Genomic DNA, 6,114 nt, shown 5'->3' on the forward strand with positions numbered 1-6,114 from the left:
ATATTTGAATTTTGGACAAATGCTGGAATTCATTCATTCATTTGCTATCTACCACATGCATGACTCTGCAAAGGCACTGGCAATTTAATAGTGCAATCAATAAATATGAAAATTTCAGATGGAGATGTGTGCTAGGAAGAGAAATAAAGCAGAGTAAAGTGTTAGAAGGGCCAATTAAGATCAGGTAGGCATAGAGAGCTTCTCTGGGGATAAGAGAAGGAGCCTTAATGAGAAGGAGAACTAAGGCATGAATACACGTGGGGAAAGAGCATCCTGGACAGAGAGAATTACAAATGCAAATGCCCTAAGGCTGGTGTCAGTCCATTTTTGTGTTGTTATAAAGGAATACTTGAGGCAGTGTTATTTACAAAGAAAAGAGGTCTGTTTGGTTCAGGGTTCTGCAACCTGTACAAGAAGTATGACGCCAGCATCTGCTTCTGGTGAGGGCCTCAGGAAGTTTCCACTCATGGCAGAAGGCGAAGGGGAACTGGTGTGTGCAGATCACATGATGAGAGTGGAAGCAAGAGAGAGGAGGTGCCAGGTTCTTTTCAACAATCAGTTCTGGAGGAACTAACTGCATGAGAACTCACTTATTACCGTGGGGACTGCAACAAGCCATTCATGAGGGATCCACCCCCATGACCCAAACACCTCCCACCAGGCCCCACCTCCAAGATTGAGGATCAAGTTTCAACATGAGATTTTAGGAGGACAAATATCTAAACCATATTAGCTGGACCAGCTCAGCATGTCACAGCAACAGCAAGAAGGTCAATGTGCTGAGACTTCAGTGAGCAAAGGATAGGAGATGAGAGGAGGCTGGAGGCCAGGATATGCAGAGCCCAATAAGCCTGGGTAAGACATTTAAGGTTTATTCTGTTTGTAATGAGAAGCCATTCGAAGGTCTTGAGCAAGGAAATGGCATGACCTGGTTTACATTTTGAAAAGATTGCTTGAACTGAGCCATAGAAAATAGCTCTGGTGGGCCAAGGCAAGAGTAGAAGCAGGGAGATAAATTGACAGGTTATTGCTATCTTTACAAAGCCAGAGCCAAGAAGACTTGCTAGTGAGTGGAATATGGGACATACATTCGCTTCCTAGGGCTTCTGTACCCAAGTAAAACAAGCTGAGTGGCTTAAGACAATGGAAATGTATTGTCTCACAGTTCTGGAGGTTAGACATCTGAAAACAAGGTGTCAGCAAGGTCATGCTCCCTCTGAAACCTGCAGGGCAATAGTTCCTTGCCTCTTCCTAGCTTCTGGTGGTTTGCTGTCAGTCTTTGTCATTCCTTAGTGGGCAGCTGCTGTAAATTCTATCTTTGCCTTCACTGTCACACAGGGCATTTCCTGTACATCTCTGTCTTTACATGGCCATCTTCTTACAAGGACACACATCATATTGGGCCAGGGGCCCATGCTATTCCAGTATGGCCTCATCTTGACTAATCACACCATTTCCAAATAAGGTCACATTGTGAGGTACTGGTTGCTAGGATTTCAAAGTATCTTGTTTTTGTTTTGTTTTGTTTTGGTGTTTGTTGTGGGGGGTTAGGGGGCAATATTCAATCCATAACAGGGTGTGAAAGAAAGAGGAAGTTGAGAAAGATGCCTTGGCTTTGGGCCTAAGCAAAGTGCCCTATATGGGAATGGGGGAGAATGAACGGGAGAGGTGTGATCAGATTTGTGAGAAGAAGTAAATAAAGAATTGCTTTGAACATGCTATGTTTGAGGTATCTATGAGACAGTTGAGCTGGGAGAATAGAGAAGCCAGTTGTATTTCCAAATTTGGAGGTCAGAATTGGGAAATGGGCTGGGTAAATTTGGAAATCATAAGTGTATTAGGGCTTTTGATGCCATAAAGCTAGATGAGATTGCCTACGAAGCAAATGCAGGCAGAAGAAAATGATCTAAGAGTTGCAGCTTGGGACACTCCAACATTTAGAGGTAGTGAATAAAAGAAGGATTGAACTAAGAATAAGAAGACAGTGACAGAGCTGGCAGTGGGGTAGGAGGAAAGGCAGAAGAGTACAGAGTCTCAGAAACCAAATATGAAAGTATTTCAAGAAAGAGGGAGTAACCTAACACATTAAATAAGCTGAAGGATCTACCAAGATGAGCATTTGGAACTGACCATTAGACTTAACATGGAAGTCATTGGTGACCTTGATAAAAGTTTCAGTTGAGTGGTGGTAATTAGATCTGTTTCAAGAACATGGGACATGAAGAAGGTAAGTATAGAAAACACTTTAAAGATGGTTTTGCCTTTAGAGAAAATAAATAAGGTTATAATTGGAGGGGCATGTGGATTCCAGGGATAGTTATTTTTTATATGGGAGATATTGGGGTATGTTTAATTGGTGACAGAAATGATTCAGTTGAAGGGAAAATTGTTCTTGAAGGAGAGAAATGATCATTAACAAAGCAAAGTATGAGTAGGACAGAGGGATTGGAATCCAGGGCACAAGAACAAAACTTGGCCTTGGGCAGAAGCAGAGAGAGTTTATCCTTTATAAGAGAAGGGAAGACAAAGGACGTAAGTACTATAGATATAGGTAGGTATGCAGCCCTAGTTATGGAAAATAAGGAGGTTATATTCTGATTACTTCTGCTTTCTTATTTAAAAAAAAAAAGCTAGATCGTTAGCTTAGACTGAAAAGGGGATGAGGGTGAGGTGGGAGGTTGGGAAGAAGGTTGAAGTGGTTATTCAGGAGAATGGACAAAGGAACTGACCAGAAAAATGGATAAGGCTTGCTGAGTTACATGGTCCTAAATTAAAGCAAGACTATTGAGTATGGTTATGGTTTTTTCTAGTCATATTTAAACAGGTGAAAAGTAAACAGAATACTGCCTTTAGCCAAATTAAGCAAGTATGACAGAGGGAGACAGGGGTGAGAGAGTTAAGTGGTTAAGCAAATGAGTGGTTATAATGATAAACCGTGGAATTCATAGATAAAAATGAAAGTAAAGAAATGTAGTGGACTTAATTGATGACTGGGAGGTCTTTATAGGTCAAATAATTGGTAGAATTTAAACTAGAAGTGTGGCAGAAAGATCATAGAATGGGAAACTTGAGTCAAGGTTTTGGAGGTGGTGCCATTACTAATAATTGGTGGCTGAACTGTGACAGAGGAAAAGACAAAGAAAAAGGGGAATCAAGAAGCTGAGAGGTCAGACTTTTGGATGAGCAATCTACATGAATGTTGAAGTCACCCATGATGATTATAGAGATAGGCAGTAAACCAATTGCTAACTTTCAATGAATAAATGATCAAAAGAGAATAGCCACAAAGATTCGGCATAAGTGCTACAAAAAGGGTAAATAGGTAGTGTAACTGATGACATTTGCTAAGGAAGCTGGAAGGTTTAGGGAAAAAGAAAAAGCGATGGTCAGCTAGCAGCAATCAAAAATCAAGGACACCTACCCCTTTGCTAGGTCCTATAACATTGGGGTATCATGTTAATGGGGGATTTCTTCTCTCCTTCCTAGCACTGTTATTCTACCCTTCTCCCCTGCTCACTCATCTTCCCAGATGACCTGTTCACAGCTGAGCACAGGAGGAAAGGGAATTTAGGGAAAGATCTTACTTTGCTGGTACCTTTGTGACATCTAGAGACTCTTTTAGGGGTTTTTTGCAGTTTGGGAAAATGGGAAATTCCAATGGAAATTTTTATGATGTGGGTGATGCCTTTCCTCTGGCCTGGCCATATATGACTCCAACTCCTGAAACCTTGCATCCAGAGACAGGTCTTGTATACATTCCTGTTAGAGCCCCCACTGCCCTCCCAATGGCCCTCATGGACAAAGTCCCTTGGGCGAAGTCTACATTCCATGCTGGTTTTCCCAATGCCCACATCTGCTGTATGGGAAACATTCCTGAAAGCTTGCCCCTGCCAGTGGTGGAAGTGGCACCTACCCCCAAAGCAATTATCTTCCTCTTTGTTCTGCTTCCTGGGGTCGAAAGCTTGCTGCAACCTCCTGCCTTTAGATCTCATATTCCTGAGTCTACTACTAGTCCATTTTGTCCCTTCAACCCTCAGAACACATATCAAGTTCTAAAGGTGAAGACCTTCACACCAAGCCTGAAGTAATCTCAAAGCATCATCCCTCTCATTCTCCAGAGATATTTTTTTCTTTCTCCTTGAGTGTTCACTCTTTCAAACACTCCAGGAGAGTGATGGACTAATGGATCAAAATATAATCCCTTAATATTCTTATACTCGTTGTTTTTTTTGTTTTTGTTTTTGTTTTTGTTTTTTTGCAGAGACAAGTGAACATTTATTTTTGGTCCTTTCTTCCTATGTGTATTTCAAATCTTTTTCAAAACAAGGCCCCAGGAATCTCCAGATTCAATTATGTCCCTGGGCTTGGTCAACCACTGCAGGAGTCTTAGGGAGCCTTGTACAAATGCTAGAGTTACTCATTTACCAACATTAAACCCTAGGATAGAAGATGCACCAAAGCAGGACTCCTTCTTCCATGGAATGTGCTGATTTCAGACGAGATGGCAGCCAATGTAGAAAATGCTGGAATTTTTCCTTGGAACTGGATTGTGATGAGAGGTGCTTGCCATGAACATAAATTACTATCTTTTCTTTGACCCTTCCTTTCCAGTTTTTGAAGATAAAGCAGGAAATAATCTTCTCTGAAGATACTCAATAAAATTTCCAAAAAAAAAAAAAAAACTGGAAACACGTGCTTCCACTTCACTGATAAAAATTTACTGCAGTTTGGCACCTGGGTCTAGTTAAGCAGGTGGATGAGCTGATTGATGCATTCACCCCAATAGCCAGGTGTGCCCATCTCCTTGAGGAAGCCCACTCTATTTTTGGTACCATGACGGGCCACTGAGAGGGCACAAGAACCATGAGATCTCCTAGAAATGCTTCCCTGGGAAGGCAATTTCATGAATGAGATCTTCCAAGCAAATGACACCAAACTTCCCCAGATGCTCCTCAATAACTGTGTTGGCTGTCAGAGGGAGGGTCTTATTCTTGACCTTGGCTTGTCCATGTTTCAAAATGAGTTCAAGGACAGACATCAGATTTGGAAATCCCCAGGTCACATAAGGTTCCACCATATGCAGCATTTTTAGGTTCTGGAGAGTGACTTTTACAAAGACACCACTAAAAATTTTCTTTAGGCAAAGTCTTGCAATGGTTCTCTGCACCAGTAAACTCACACCATCAATCCTTTCCATGTGTACAACAAAGCCAAGGAATGTTTATCGGGCAATTCCAAGGCATGAGATTTCACTTCTAGTCATCTGAGACACACCTTGTCATGTTTCTGCTGCCAGAAATCATGTAGGAATGATTCCAGTCGCTTAAACCTGAATCCTTTTCCTCTCCTCTGCTCCTTCTTTGCCAAAAGTGCCTCCTTTGCCTGGGTGGCTTTGAGAGCTTGATAAACCTTCCCCTTTTTCAGGAGATTTTCTGGAACCAAAGAGATTTTTCTTTGCTCTTGCTCCGCCATCTTTCTAGTGCTGCAGCTACTGCTTTTTGAGACGGAGTCTCGCTCTGTTGCCCAGGCTGGAGTGCACTGACGCAATCTCAGCTCACTGCAACTTCTGCCTCCTGGGTTCAAGCAATTCTCTTGTCTCAGCCTCCCGAGTAGCTGGGACTACAGGTACGAGCCACCATGCCCAGCTAATTTTTGTATTTTTAGTAGAGATGGGGTTTCACCATATTGGTCAGGCTGGTCTTGAATTCCTGACCTCAGGTGTTCCAGCTGCCGCCTCCCAAAGTGCTGGGACTACAGATGTGAGCCACCATGCCCAGCCTCTTATATTCGTACTATGAGAATATTTTTGGCTATTCCCTCCAAGAGTTCTGCAAATGGAGTCCAGCACCAAACTTTGAAACACGGGGAAAGGTGGCACCTAGTGTTTTATCCTTAGCCTTAGGAATCTCTCCAGATACACAGAGAGGAAGAGTTCGGTGTTAACACGCTGCTACATTAGTAACTAATATTCTCATCCTTCTTCACTCCTAACAAAATTTAGATCTTGTTAATAATTTTTACTTCCCAAGGTTTATAAATCTTGGATTTGGTTCTATAACTCCCACAATAAAAGGACTACCAGTGCTTTTTCTTTTTTAAGTTTTTTAATTCCTC

General features: G+C 42.0%; 1 pseudogene; it reads right to left on the bottom strand.

The window, feature by feature from the left end:
- Positions 1-4,740: 4,740 nt before the first annotated feature.
- Positions 4,741-5,487, bottom strand: LOC101153099 (ribosomal protein uL30-like; annotated as a pseudogene).
- Between the last annotated feature and the right edge of the window lie 627 nt (positions 5,488-6,114).

Source organism: Gorilla gorilla, chromosome 16, assembly GCF_029281585.2.
Source record: "Gorilla gorilla gorilla isolate KB3781 chromosome 16, NHGRI_mGorGor1-v2.1_pri, whole genome shotgun sequence".
NCBI classification, from domain to species: domain Eukaryota; kingdom Metazoa; phylum Chordata; class Mammalia; order Primates; family Hominidae; genus Gorilla; species Gorilla gorilla.